At 37.7% G+C, this 15,911-nt stretch overlaps 1 long non-coding RNA gene across 2 annotated transcripts in view; it reads left to right on the top strand.

The window, feature by feature from the left end:
* The window catches only part of LOC139942967 (uncharacterized), a 521,441-nt gene extending 506,172 nt beyond the window's left edge, over positions 1 to 15,269 (top strand). Inside the window, exons 3-5 of one of the 2 annotated variants that reach the window (XR_011786718.1) lie at positions 11,858 to 12,146; positions 12,663 to 12,963; positions 13,304 to 15,269. This is a non-coding gene — a long non-coding RNA (uncharacterized lncRNA). Of the gene's footprint in view, positions 1 to 11,621; positions 12,147 to 12,662; positions 12,964 to 13,303 lie in introns of those variants that run through there. The other variant, XR_011786717.1, reaches the window with a different exon arrangement.
* The last annotated feature ends 642 nt before the right edge of the window (positions 15,270 to 15,911 follow it).

Below are 15,911 nucleotides of genomic sequence, written 5' to 3'. Positions count from 1 at the left end.
AAATGTACAATATTATTAATGATAAGGTAATTTGCAACTTATAAAGTTTAACACTTAGAGTTAATCTTCATGAATCTCAATAATGCGTATAATCTGCCATTTGGACAAAACGTTACGATCACAACGTACCACCAATCGTTTAGTACAAATCTAGTGTTCTATTTTCGCAGATAAATGCTTCATTCGCTTTGGCGGTTAAATCAATTGGGTTATTTTTGTTTCATCCCATTTACTTCTTTAGTACGTTTTAGTAACAACATTTAACCTACAAAGTACCAGCTGAAATGTGTAATATCCGTACCATAGTGTAGTCTTTTGTGAACTCTCAGTCTGGTAACTCAACTCTATTTTCACGATCCGTTTAAAAACACTTAAACATATGCATAAAATAACGAGCCTGTGGAAATGTGAGCTCAATTGGTCATTGAAGTTGTGAGATAATAATGAAAGAAAAAACAACTTTGTCACACGAAGTTGTGTGCTTTCAGATGCTTGATTTCGAGACCTCAAATTCTAAATCTGAGGTCTCGAAATCAAATTCGTGGAAATATACTTCTTTCTCGAAACTACTCCACTTCAGAGGGAGCCGTTTCTCACACTGTTTATACTACCAACATCTCCCCATTACTTGTACCAAGTATGGTTTTATGCAAATAATGATGTTGAGTAATTATCAATAGTGTCCACTGCCTTTACATTAATTTTTGAGCTGTATTATTACGGATATATTTTTAAATGTCGATTATTAATGTAAATGAAGCATTCCTTTTTTGTTTAACCTCAACCGAATATTTACCATCATTGTGTTGTTGGCAGACTATGTTGTGTGTTTACCGTTATAAAATTATTAATCTTTAATTAATTTGTGTAAGTTAGAGCTTGTGTAAATATTGCTTAAAAATGCGGCTCACGAAAAAGTAAGCAGGATACAAGTCTTATAATACAAAAGTTACACGGTATAGTCTGGTGTGGTAAGCATTTTAATTTATTTTTGTTATTTATTTATTTATTTTTTTTTTGGGGGGGGGCTTTAAGAGTCAGTTCAGGTAAATAATTGACATAGTTGCTCACGGTCAAAAAATGATTTTTTTTTATACTTTGTGGATGGAAGGGCCTTGGGGTGCAAATAAACAAAATTGCATTTTCAATTCTATATATAGTCCGTTGCCATGGTTACGGCTCATTTTGTTTTTTTGGCCATTTTAGGCCGATTTTGGGGTCTGAAAAACTGGTTTTTAGCTCATATTTACAACTCCACCCCACCAAAATGCAAAATTATTTCAAAAAACCTTTGATATCACTACAAAGTATCATCCTCGGCCTTCCTTGAGAAAAACAAATATTGCTTTAAATATCACCCTTGTGCTATTTTTGCATCACGCATTACAGTATGTTTTTAGAACTTGCAAAATCGACATTTTTACCCTATTTTTGGACCCCAAAATGTCAACTTGCCAGGGGTCTCAGAACATTTTCCTTTCGGCTGTGATTAGGGCCAACATTGGTCTTTCCATAGCTGGTGTCAAAAACTTGGGCAATGGTATCCTGTTGTGACAGAATAGTAAAGAATGCTCATCGCACTACTTCTCTTCTTGCAATGTGAATCATACCTGTACAACTAGGTAAAGTAGTCATGACAAAACAAGAACTCTCAGTGGCAAAGCATGGTTATAAACTTTTTATTTGTTACTTAACGAGCATAGAAACAGTGCCATATTTTTTAAACAAGCATGCTCGTTTTTGTTTTTTTATCAATTCAAACTAAGGGATAACTTCGAAATGCATTTTTATTGTTTTTGGAAAAATTACCATGTTTGAGGCAGAAGTGTCACAACAGGATACAATAAACCAAAGTGTTTCTCCCCAGCAGACATGCAAACAATTTGATATTGATAGCCCAAATCACAACCAAAAGGGAAATATTTCGAGAACCAATAAAAAAATAAGACAGTACAAACTTTCTTGATGTGCAAGGGGAACTAAAAAATGTGACTTTCAAAAGAGAGGCGCTGTTCACAAAACTTTGTTTTTTTGTATGCAATGTCAAGAAATATGATTGGGCCGGGGCCGGGGTGGGGCCGGGGCGGGGCAAATTATAAGATTTAGGTCATCAACAAGTCCTGATCAATGTTTGGTAATGCACTAAGCCTACAGAGTGCTTATGAAAAGCTGCCAGATTGATGGAATTATTACTAACTTCTTAATGTTATAAATTCAAAATGAAGCAAACATTTCAAAATGCATTTCTCTAAATGTTTTCGGGGAAAAGGGTCTATTTTTGAGACAGTTCTTATACATCAGGATACAATTGCCCGAGTTTTTCTTACCAGAAATAAAAAGACAAATTTTGGCCCTGATCAAAACCGAAAGGAAAATATTCTAAGACCCCTGAAAAAATGAAATTTTGAGGGCAAAAAATATGGTAAAAATGTTGATTTTGCAATTTCTAAAAACATACTCTAATGCACGTTCTTAAAATAGCACAAGGGTGAAATTTATAGCAACATTTGTTTGTCTCAAGTAAAGCCAAGGATGATAATTTGTAGTGATGGAAAAGGTTTTATGAAATATTGTTGTTTTTTGGTGGGGTGGAGTTGTAAATATTAACTAAAAACAGTTTTTCAGACCCCAAAATCGGCCTAAAGTGGCCTAAACACAAATGCACTGTTACCATGGCAACGTGTTATATTATGATTTGAAATGTAAATGTTGTTTATTTGGACCCCAAGTCCCTACCATCCACAAAGTATAAGAAAAATATTCCTTTTTTTACCGTGGACATGTATGTCGATATTATGTGAAAAGACCCTTAAAAAGGCATTTTTTACGTTTTGGGGAAAAAAGTCTAGTTTTGAGGCAGTACTGTCACAACAGGATACAATTGCCCAAGTTTTGGACACCAGATATGGAAAGACCAATGTTGGCCCTAATCACAGCCGAAAGGAAAATTGTCTGAGACCCCTGGCAAATTGACATTTTTGGGGTCCAAAGATAGGGTAAAAACTTCGATTTTGCAAGTTCTAAAAATATACTGTAATGCATGATGCAAAAATAGCACAAGGGTGATATTTAAAGCAATAATTTTTTTTTCTCAAGGAAGGTCAAGGGTGGTACTTTGTAGTGGTATAAAAGGTTTTTTGAAATAATTTTGCATTTTGGTGGGGTGGAGTTGTAAATATGAGCTAAAAACCAGTTTTTCAGACCCCCAAATCGGCCTAAAATGGCCAAAAACAAAATGAGCCGTAACCATGGCAACGGACTATATATAGAATTGAAAATGCATTTTTTTTTGACTTGCACCCAAGGCCCTTCCACCCACAAAGTATAAAAAAAAATCATTTTTGACCGTGAGCAACTATGTTAATTATTTACCTGAACTGACTCTTAAGATCTCGAAATCAATTATCTGAAAGCACATAACTTCGTGTGACAAGGGTGTTTTTCTTCCATTATTATCTCGCAACTTCGACCACCAATTGAGCTCAAATTTTCACAGGTTTGTTATTTTATACATATGTTGAGATACACCAAGTGAGAAGACTGGTCTTTGACAATTATCACTAGACTAGTGTACAGTGTATTTAATACACAATTGACTTGAATGCAATCAACAAAGCCGGGTATAGTCCATTATTGAAAAAAAAAAAAAAAAACATCGGTTGCGTCTAAAGTGAGATACACCGCATTCACACTTGATCCTGCTAGGAGGATCAAAGGAGGATCTGATCTCGAAAGGGCGATCAAAATGAGATCATCGGCTAGTGTGAACGCGATCAGGATCAGGATCAGATATTCCATTTTCATTTTCATCCTGCAATTTAATCTGCTCACATCTGGTCATACCAAAGAAAACTTTACAAAATCAATGACCTCGCGCAGTGAGCTGAACTGAACTTCCGTTTAACTATGTGATATCAACGGACCTTATGCACATGACGTCGTTTCAGTAGGGCGCCCTCACCTACAGGTCGAAAGGAGGTTGTTCATTGGCCAATACTGTGCGCCGCGCGTACAAATACGTGCGTCTCGATTGTTTGGTCACCGTTTTTCCTCTAAGATGGCGGCTGGATGACGTCAATGCATAAGGTCTATGCGAGTGTGAACGCGGCACACAACAGTGCTTGATCTCGCTTTCGGGATATGATCCTCCTTGGATCCTTGTATGAGGATCTGGTGTAAACGCGGTGTAAAGGTGGGTTTGCTGTGTCCAACGTATCATTTGAATGTGCATGGTGGTTTTTGTTCAGTGAAATACCACACAGACTTGCACAATTTGGTTTTAATCATAAGTATGCATACCAAATCTTGCCTCACATTAGAGCTTCTTGTGTCATAGCATCAAACGAGAATGTTATCTCTTTAGCGGATAACATTAGGTTGTATTACAATATACAATTGGTGCACGCTGTGATGGAATCCATGGCGTTCTGTACACTCGAGGGGGAAAATGGCACCCGAGGCGAATCTGAGGTAGCCTTGATCAAGGCTGTTGACGTTATGTTCCTCGGCCCGGTTCGCTGCACACGCATGCAGTGCATACACAAATGTACATTACCATACATTGTACAGCGAGAACAGGATAGCGTAGTCGTGAGTACGGTCGTGTCTTTCAACTTTCAACCTCGCACACGTGGCTCAAACAACAGCCTTGATGGGTTTGTAAAGCTTTATCGGAATTCCGATAAAAGGGTAGTCATGATGTGGGCGTGTCATTCTAAACATTGGCCAATCACAGGCGCGATTGAGAATGACGTAATACTGCTTGCAATCATGCCACGTCCATGTGTGTGGGTGTGTGTGTACTGTACTACGTGATTTGTTTAGCAGTGTCGGGAGCGTCGGGTATATTAAAAGCTATGATTGTAAGGGTTCTGAATGCGTTGCCGGATGGGTGAGCCGGACAAGACTCGCCCGGTCGGTAATGGTGTTGAACAACTTCGAACAACTTCCGTTGTCTTGCGTTTCATTATAACACGAGGACTAGCTTCATAATTACAACGTAGCTGGTAGATTTGTCCCTGAATTGGAAGCTGCTGTACTATAAGTGTAACGTTGTAGTGTAGTACTAGTATGGCAAGAGTTAGTTTATGAAATCTCTGTCCTTCCTCTAATATGAAAATATGCCCAGCACCTAAGAATTCTTACCAAGTAGCCATCTTGCCGGAAACCCATGACACCTGGATACTTGTTTAACCTTTCTCAAACACATTTCACATGGTCTAATTTTCTTCCTTCTATTTCTCAACCCATGATTGATGCATTAACCGCGGTTGTTATATTTTGTGGAAAGTTTCTTTAGTTGTGTTGCAAATTTTACACCACTGATTTCCACTGACTCCAGTTTTGTTTTACTAGTAGGGATTTCTCCCTCGCCCGCCGCCATTGCAACTACAGCCACGAGCACATGTGTGCGAGTACTTGCAGAACGTTGTGGTTGACATCGCAGCGAGAGTTTATAGGTCAACCAACAACCAATGAGAACGGGTTGTTAGTATACATTAGCATAATGAGCTCCGCCCTAAATTTTGGCAGTTACAAAACCATCAAGGCGCTACTTAGGAAGTACCCATGTACCGTAAGTGTACCGTACACAGATGGTACATGTACATGTACAGTACGTACGATGTGTACATACGCTGTACACGTATTGTATGCACTGTGTTATGTATGGGGGTGCGCTGGCGGAATTCAGTGATGGGGACTGGGATTTTGCAGATCGCGGCTGGCTGTAGCGCCTTGATCAAGGCTAAATCTGAGGGTGCCATTTGCCACCGAGGGTGTACAAAACCCATGGACCCCAGTCACAGCGTGCAACAATTGTTTTGTTATACCTTGTTAACATTGTTATCCTCTTCTCGAAGTTATGTTGTCATCTTCAAACATTATTAAGACGGAGCTATGCTTAGTTTAATCATGGTTTTATAAGCAGACGAACAGTTCAAATAAGAAACAATTATTCACCTGTTCCCTCGAGCCCGCGTGAGTTTGGTACAGCGCTGGAAATCGACCAACGGTGGGAACGATCAATGTGATGTACACCGCGTAGCGAGCATCTTTAGCCAGTATACATGCGTATTTGTTGCACGGCACGTGATTGGTTATCGACCAATCAAACTTCACAATTTGAACAGAGGTATAACAATGGTAAACTGAGAACTGTACCACAACTTTAGATAACTGGAGGGAATGCAAACAAATAATCCACGTGTAGTTTCAATCTGAAAATTGGTTCAACGTACGGGATTCGATTTCATTTACTGTTCCTTCACATGGTTGAACAATGTTAATGACCAATCGCCCTTTGTAAAATTCACCCTTGGGCCAGAGGTTCCCTGTATTCCGCAAGTACGAAATTTGTTAAGGTCAGCAACTTCAAAAACCGTGCTTAATTGACTGGAAACAAGTGTATATAATTGAAATAATGTTGCTACAAATTTTGATAAAGTCGCGTGGATGCTAATTTGGTGTTTCTTAATCCCCTCACTATCAATTGCCGAGCGGTTAAGAGCACCGAATTCAAACTCTGGTATTTCTAATCAGCAGAGTGGGGTTTCGACTCCCAAGCCATGACACTTGTGTCCTTAAGCAAGACACTTAACCACTGCTTCTTCCTTGTTTAACCCACACTTATCAACAAAGAGAAGGGGTTTGCCCCGGTGTTCCTGGTCTGATTGGCAGCAAATTGCGCCACAGCATATTATAAAACATAGGTCTCATAAGTAAAAAAGTAGTCTCACATCTGGCAGGAAGTACTGCCTGCTACAACGCCAGGAGCGTCATTAAGTGACGGACATGTGCGCGCTAATGCATAGCGCGACATCTTACTCATTTTCACGTGGCGGGTCACATATAAGAGCCGCAATAATTATTGATCTTTTATTTGACAAATGTACCTTGATAATTGAGCCTCGCACTGCTAACAGGATCCACGCCGGGCGTCGATGATACTTCGATATCGGTATCGAGAATGTATCCGTTCTCCATACCGAGAGGCTCGTCGATGTCCAAGGAACAAACTACAAGATAACGAAAACACATGTACAACCAATATTAGTAATATGCCTTCCGATCATAAAAATAACAACTAGACATGTACAGTACTGTTTTTTATATTTACAAACACTAGGTGCTGGTGTACTCCTTTCGTCTTAGAATAAGCATTTCAAAAAAAAAAATGAACTTTTGAAAAAAAGAAACATTGGTATATTTGTATTTAAAAACGAATAACGTTAGTCTCAACTCACTTATATTGTCTTCCGACTTTGATAAGCAATTATCCTCATGTGATAAATACTTATCCTCATTCTAAGCACCGAAAATTTGGTACTTTCACGAGTTCGGAAAAGAGCAGCCTGGCAAATTCGGGCAGGATTCGAACCCCTGACTTATGAATTGCAGGAGCAAATGTCTTACCAACAGAAAACCGAGTTAGTGTGTCTCTGTTTGCCAACCCAGTCTGTTGGTGTTCATGTACTTGTTTGTATGAACGGCTTTGATTTATTGTTGTCACAGAAGTATCATCTCTATGCAAACATTTGAGATCTCTATCAACGGATGTAAACAATTGTGATCAAATAAGTAGTTGATTATTATTTTTTTTTCAATGTTAAGACCAAAAGTCACGGTCAAACTAGATCACATTGTTTTGTGTCGTTTAGTGAGTTTAAAAATACCCGCTGCGATTGTGTTTGAATTGTACACAATCAACTTAGGCGTTCGGGAGTTATGGCAGTTTGAATTATTAAACTTTGAATACATTATTTCAAAAGCGTAAGACGTTATCAAGACGTAACTTTAGAGATTTCCTCTTAGTAAATATCCAGCTATAAAATGTTAAATTTAAGTTGATATGAGCAGGTGGACAACACACGGTCTTACCGCAATCCAAGTATATACTGATACCTCATCCAAAAATTTTCTTATACCCTGTTCACACAGCACTACGACCTTACGAAGGTAATGCCAATCTGCCCGATCTTAATACATTATCAAGTCGGGGTATGATCGCCGTGGAAATCAAACAATTTGGCAAGTTGAAGACTCCGCCCAACTTAACTGCTTCTACGTAAAAAAGTGTTTCTGACTCCCTGCCACTACGGTTACTTGATATTTGATTGATGTGAACGTCTAGCAGTAAGAAGCATACATTTCTGACCAGTACTTCCTGTGGGGTCACTTTCAACTAATGGGGTTCCTTTCAGACATTATTGTTTACTTATGTTTACATTAAAAGTTACTACCGGGGTAAAATGGAAAAATTGTGTGAGTTTCTTTCTGCACATAAAGCCAACTAAATTGTCTAGACAGATAAACCAAAGAAATATAAACGTGACAGAGTAGACAGAGTTCACTCATAAAGTATCGTTTTCTTGATTTTAAATATTTTGAAAAAAAAAAAATATGTATACAAAAATTGACTCAACGTGACCTATACTTCCAGTTTAAACTGAAGATGATGAAATATTACATTTGAAAAAATAATTACTCGTCAACCTCACAAATAGCAATTGTATCATTTATACGTTATAACAAGTTCACGATTTAACGAATCATTAATCATGAACCACACATCGGTTGCAAAACCATGAGCACAATATTGGATTTCTAAATCACCGTGTCTTCAAAAACTTAGGCACTGCTGTACATTGTGCGACCCCACGTGACCTTCAATTCAATTTCAAACCGAAAGTTGAAGTTTCAATCTTGAAATGCTCGATTGCGTGTATTTTATACGCTTTTGTTTTCTAACTTTCGTACGATAACGTTCACAACAAAATACGTTTGTGTTGTCTCAAGATAATATATGCTTTATTGTGCTAAAAAGAATTCCGTTCCCCCAACAAAATATTGCCTAGATACGCAGACAGATTTCTGTCATTATTGATTCTAGTTTCGTTCAAAGGATTCGAGTACTTTTTCAACAGACTGACACTAAACTTACAGGGTTTAAAGATAATAATAGTAGAAAGCTTCCCGTCAAATATTACTTACTAACGTCCTGTAGTTTTTAAGAATTAAATAAAACAAGTCACAATGTAAGTTTAGTCTCAGTTATTTTATTAGCATGTAAAAGCGTAATAACCAGAAAATTGCTGTAACGGACACCATTCAAAAACAATCGTAAAGAGGCATTTTTGCAGCACCATCGTTATCCAACGAAATTTATTTATGTTGGATATTGGCAGAAACAAACCTGTAAAAATAACAATCAAACGACAAATTGTAATCTACCTTCATTCAATACACCACACCAAAAATACGATCAGCAGCAAAATCTTTATCTTAAATAATTTTAAATTTTCACCATGACTTAAATTGTCAGACTGACTTGAAACACAGTGCAACGGTATTGAGACTCAAACAGCTATATAAATTTGTCTGCGGCAGCTTTGGTCCAGTCTATTATTGATTGTTTAGCATGGGTGTTTACAAAACGGACGAGATTTATTCCATGGATATCGTAGTTTCAAACCTTTGTCACTGCCTTTTCATTGTCGTTTAGTGGAAAGCTGAAATAGCTTTCTCCGGTGCGTAAATATTTAATACGCGATTGCTGCTGACGTGGTATCAAGCACCAGTTGCTCTTTGGCGTAGACAGGGGACAATGTTAATGCACAGAGATTTATAATGAATGCACAAAAATATTTTCCAATCGAACACAATATACCAACCATTTTGAACCTTTTAAATGATATATTTTTTTGCAAAATATGAAGTTTCCACTTCAAAGTAATTTTTTTTTATTTAATTGTACTAGTATTTTACTGATTTTCCTTTCACTTTGCGGAGTTACACATGTTGTCTATAAAGTGATGTGCAGCGTTAATTAATAATACGCGAGACTCCTCATTTTCATTCCGAAGTTTGATTTGGGTTCCCGTACTGAGGCTTGGTCTCAAATCTAGGTCGATTCTGCGTTTGTTGTTCCTATCCATCATTTGTCAAAGCCGCTCAAACTAAGATGATGAACGTGGACAGAAAGTCGATAGTTTTATATTTTGATTTTGCAAGGCTGGCGTATTTTCTCCTAGGCTTCATAATTAGACGATCGCGGGGACAGCAAAATCAATATATTTGTATGAAATACTTCAAGTGCCGATTGGAGGTTTGTGTTTGGTTTACCAATTAAGGAGCTCTCCCGTCCCTTTTTGTGAATTTAGGTTTACTGACAGCCGTAACTGAGCAGATGAAGTTGAGTTTGAAACCAGATTGTATCACAGCCAAGTGGTATGGTGTAACAATTTTGAGTTGTTCCGATTGAGACGTCAGGGTGCCTCCACAGTTACATTTATAAAGTGCCAAGTGGGCTGAACCGTCAATAAATGTATTCAAAACGCGTTGTTTTAAAATCCGCTCCTTGATAAACCGTTTTGTTGTTAACTCTTTTCTACTGGATAATTGTATCGCTGAAGTGTATCAACATTTTCATTATTTGTTTTTGTTAAAAGTCCCATCAAGTGGAAAATAGAAAATTATTTCCAACATCATTTGAAGTGCTTTCCTCGCTCGATTTTCTCATTCAGTTTATTAAGTGTCTTGTTTTAATTAATTAAACGTTATTCAGCCACATTTTTTGATACGTTCCAACTTCCTTAACTAAAGCTAGCCAGATGCGAATAAATAGCAGCAAACTAACAATGTAAGTTTCCATGCTGCCACCTAGCGTCTAACAATTCAACATTAACTGAAAGTTGTAGGTGAAAGGTGAAGATGGACGGGGATTTACTTTTGCTAGAGGCAACTCTCTCACGTCATTCACGACCCTCGAACTGTGACGTAAGACGTTCAGGCTACATTGCCTTGTCAAAACCATCATGTTTTGGTTTAAAAGCTCACCAACATAGCCCGTACAAATTGTTTACTTAGCATTTATGTTATTAGCCATTCCCATGTGAAATGAGTCACGTGATTTCATTGTGACCTATTCCATATACTTGTACAATGGCTGTTTAGCATAATGCGTGTGATGCTGCAACGACTAAACTGTGACCATAGAGCTACACAGTAAAACAAAAATGGTCGACTTATTATTTTTTTGTTTTATACCAACACAAAAACAAGGGCAAGTGAACATTTTGCCGCGTATTTTTTATTGTATTTGTTTTAATCCAACACATACACTCTATGATGTTAGTGTAATACCTTGTTTTAAAAGTTCGAATTCAGGTTGGAAAAAAAAAACGACAATTATTTTAAAGTAACCGAATGTAGAAAAACAAAAAAAGGCGTATTATATGAACTATATTGGATGCTTGTCTAGGTGAATATAGGAAACAAAGTCTCTCAATCTGTTGCATCTCTAGAACAACAGGCGCAGGAAACCAAATTAATTTGAAAATAATTTTCAAAAGTATTTTGAAAAAAATGACAAAATTTGAAACATTTCTTGACTAATTTTTGAGAAACTAAAAACATCATGTTTAGTCAAAATTAATTTCCTATCAAACAATACAAAGAGGCCACTTAACCCGAAACCTAATAGGTTTGTGTAATATTATGAAATTTATTCCGCCCTGGTAATAGTTATAAAGCAGGACAGTTCTTTTTATAACTGAGAAGTCTCCCGAACCTCCGATTATCTACTCCACGGCAGTAGAATAAAGCAAGACAGCTCTTAGTCTTGAAGTCAAGACGGTAATTGTTAAGCGCGGTGTGTAGTTACAGCGCGGTGTAGCTGCGGGGACGATACACACACCCTCGATCCCAGTATGTGTGTGTGAGTCAGTCGCAATTACCGTCTTGAATCACTTGTACCCAGCTTTGTACACATGCAATGGGACTTGCTACCAAAATTGGACGGAGCAGTTTGATTGGTTTAGAATCGCGAAAACATGAATATTCATAAAACATCTTGCAGAGTATGGCATCATGGAGTTTGGTCGCCGTGTGTACATTGTGTGTTTATGTACTCAGTCAATCCAAAAAGCGAACTTATACAGCATTTCTTCAGAGCATGGAGGTAGAAATAGAGTGACATGGAGCCCTGTGAAGGGTGAGACAGTATAAACTGATGGGGGTTTCCGTGGAGCTGAATGGAGGCTGATAGAAGTGATAGACAGAGGGTCAGACAGAGATGCTTTCGTAAATTTACCAGCTGGCATGACTGGTCACTGTGGTGTGGGTATGGGAAGTCGGCAATTTACCAGGTAGGTCTATTTTATCCATGTGTACTCACGAAGCTTTTAAAATTTAAGCCCAGATAGGTAATTAGATTTAGTATAGAATTAACCTAATTTCAAACTGACTTGCCCAATTAATTTAACAGTCAATATAATTTATAAATATATGACATACTAAAACTCTTTCAGCGGTTTGTTGTTGATTTGTAATTGTAGACCCTTTCTACTATTCTCTATGTATGTGGTAGACCCAGTCCCCAGTCAGCCTCTCCGGGCCGGGCAGAGGCTCTGTACGTTATTTTACCATTTTGACATTTGCATGAACTTTATTGACCCTTAAATTTAAAGAAAAAATCATACAATAATAAGTAAACAATAGTGACCATAGTAATTAAAAGTGAGAGAACTAAGACACTACTAACTTTCCATTTGCACCCAGTATGTCTTGCATGAAAGGACAAATCATTGACATTGTAACCAAGTATGTACTTCATGCATTCATAATTTTCTAATTATTCACACTAATTTTCTACCCCACACTAGGCTCGACGAGGGACTTCTACAGAGGGCACGGCCATTGCAGTAGTCAGTTCTCCTCTCATTGCTTTGATGAAAGAAGTGAAAATGCTAAGACTTGAGAGATTGGAGTTAGAGCAGTACATTGGTGACATAAAGGAGGATGCAATTGAGAGAGTTCAAGTACAACAAAGACAATTTTTGCTGGTCTCTTCTGGCCCAGAAACCCTCCTGGGGCCCTTTGGCAGAAGTCTACTGACAATACATCCTCCTCCTATGAATACCAGCCAAACCTTTTTGTTGACAAAGGTCATTGTGTAGCAAAATGGTAAGCAATTATAATTAAAGTATTTGGTTAGAAAATACACAATACATGAAAATTTAAGGTGAGAGCAATGGTGAATCCAATTATCGTCTTTCACCTAAGTCATTGTTTTCTGATAACTTCTTTGTGCAATTTGCAAGGCACAAATTTTGTTATGTACTGGAGGAAAAGTAGAATATGGTCGCAAGTTTTTTTTTTTTTTATGCCACGAATGTACATGTCCAGTTTGTGTATGTGGTTACTCTTTGTCAACAGAAGTTTCAATTGGAAAGCTTTCTTCAAAATGTAGGTAACCTTACAAGAAAATACATTTTGTTTCTTTTGATTTGTTTTACCAAAACAGGGGAATGATATCTGTTGAGGTTGAAGCTTATCGGAGCTGCTATAGTCATTTGGCTGAACTACGCTCCCTTGTGTCGCGCAGTGTTGTGGGGATGGCTCTGACAGAAACAGCTTCTCCTGATATGCGGAAGACCAATGAATCATCTCTTGGGATGTCTGATGTAGGAACTTTAACTGCAGTCTCCCCAGAGCAAACCAATATTAATTACTCTGTTGTAAACACTCATTATGAGTATTAGTTGTACTAATACAAATAATTAGAATAAGGGAATAGGGTAGCGACGAGTTCTTAAACTGCCTTTTAAAACCTGCAGGGTCATGGCCGTGCAACATAGGCCCGAGCCGAAGGCAAGGGTCTTTATTGCAGGAGTTTGACCCTGCAAGAACTGCAGTTTAAAGGCCTAGTCACACTTCAGCGATAACAAAAACGATAAGGATCACGATGCGGATAGAACGCGTTCTATTGGTTGAATTGCTCCACGTAGAATACGTGCACGCTCATTCTACCAATAGAATGTGTTATCTTTACTTCGATATTGTTATCGTTCTGCTTACTGCTTCAGTGGGACTGGGCCTTAATTAAGTCACTACTCTTTTATCGCATTCATAAATGCCTTTTTTGGTAAAAGGCGTAAAAAAGTAATAAACTCTCTAAAACTTAACTGTTTTTCGAGGTCCTCGAGCTCTGTACGTGTGTTGCATTTTTATGACTGAGACATTTTTCGGATATATGCATTCGTGTGTGTTGTGTAGTAAACATTATCGTATTCATGGGCTATAATGGCGTGGCGAGATCCATCACCCGTGGGAACGAGGTTATGGGCTAGCCCGCACAAACATATCCAAAAACAACCGGTTAAAACAGCCCAAGCTGGTCATTCAGCCGTTTAAACACCCCCATGTGACGTGCTCTCCACCAATAGAAATAGCAAAACTATCTGAGGTGGTTATGAATAAACTATTAGTAAACTATTAATCACTTGTGACTAAATGAGGAGTGTTAGCCTTTTCTCAGAGGACTTCAAATACATTTTTGTACACACAAAATTACTAGCTATAGTACAAACTTATTCTCCCACACCATGCTGCTGCAAAGCTTCAAACGCCCCTATTGAATATGATATGATAAAACTGTTTGATTGCTACACTTCCAAAATTTACTTTGAGTTCCACCCTAGCTCTTTCAAATCAAAGTCAAAATTTTCATCAGGTGAAATACTTCCTGCAAAGTACTGAAAAGTTTTGTTTATTTTTTATTTTTGAGAGAAAGTATTTTATTTGACAGAAAGTATTTTATTTGTTGACAGTATTTTTGTAATTTACTGAAGGTTTTTCCCTTATATTAATATAAATTGAAAAGTCTTTCATTTCTTATAAACACATTTGGCTTGTTACATTAAAAAAATGTATGTCCCGATTAACAAATAATGTTTTGTATTGGTTGTCATTTTACATTTGAGTGGCACACCCTTTAAATGCTAAATTTCACCTAGCATGCCTAGGAAACTAAATGTCTTCAGCCAAAGTATGTATTTAGTTGGGTAATGTTAATAAAAAATAAATGTTTACTCTGCAGTTTATGGAGAAATGTGAGTTATTTATTTTCGATTACTTTCACTCTAGAATTGTTTTGTCAAAGTGTTTGTTATACATGAGTGAATGTCTGCAAGATTAAGAAGGCTCAAAATATTGGAAAGGGAAGTCTGGAAAGGCACGTAGTGTTCGACCTGGCTTTGTGTTGAACATTGCCTGAATTTGGTCAATCGGTTGTGCTGCTTGTCCAACCTTTAAAACAAAAATCCTATGCTCAATTGCCCAGTCCATTTCACTATGTTTGAGCATATCCTAATGACAGGCAACTTTATTCTCATCATGATTAAGCCTGACGAAAATACAGACAGTGAGTAAACAGCAGAGCTTCTGTCACCAGGGGATGGGAGCTTGCACAATCTTGCGGTAAACGGGAATCAAAGTTGCGGGTCGCGAATATATGTGACTATCGAAAACATATGACCCGACGTTATGCTTTCAACCGCAAATGAAGATTGATTCGATTTGTCAACATTGAAGTAGATTCTGCAGCTAAGTAAAAGTGAGTTTCAAACTAGACAAACTCGCCACATTTTGCGAGTACTGGTGGCCATTTCACCAATATTACAACCACGCAATATTGCGATTTGTACCCATGCAACACGTGAGTTACGCACGTGCAGCCGGGTTGTAAACATAGACGTGGTATGATCCGTTGTTTTGTTTTATAAATTCTACATTGGCGAGCTTATTATTCTGCCATGAAAGTGGTATTGTAAGCTAGTGTAATTGTATATTCTTCCTTTATGACAATCCTTGCTATTTTCACCGGCTCATTATTTGAGAACAATGATTTATGATTGCCAATACAAAACGAGACCGACGAGGGACTGTGAACGAGTTTATTTTCTGGAGTAATCTGCAAACAACGGCAAATCACATGGAGCAAAAGGAGCTAACAGGGCGCACACTTCATTCTTTGATGGGGGATTTATTATTGAGAGTAACATTTTATGAAAATGCATTGGTCAAATTTATATTAAAAGAAGTCACAAAATTGTTTTGATGATTAAAATAAA

Source organism: Asterias amurensis, chromosome 10, assembly GCF_032118995.1.
Source record: "Asterias amurensis chromosome 10, ASM3211899v1".
NCBI classification, from domain to species: domain Eukaryota; kingdom Metazoa; phylum Echinodermata; class Asteroidea; order Forcipulatida; family Asteriidae; genus Asterias; species Asterias amurensis.
The sequence above is the reverse complement of the archived record's forward strand: the minus strand, read 5'-3'. Positions and strand labels throughout refer to the sequence as shown.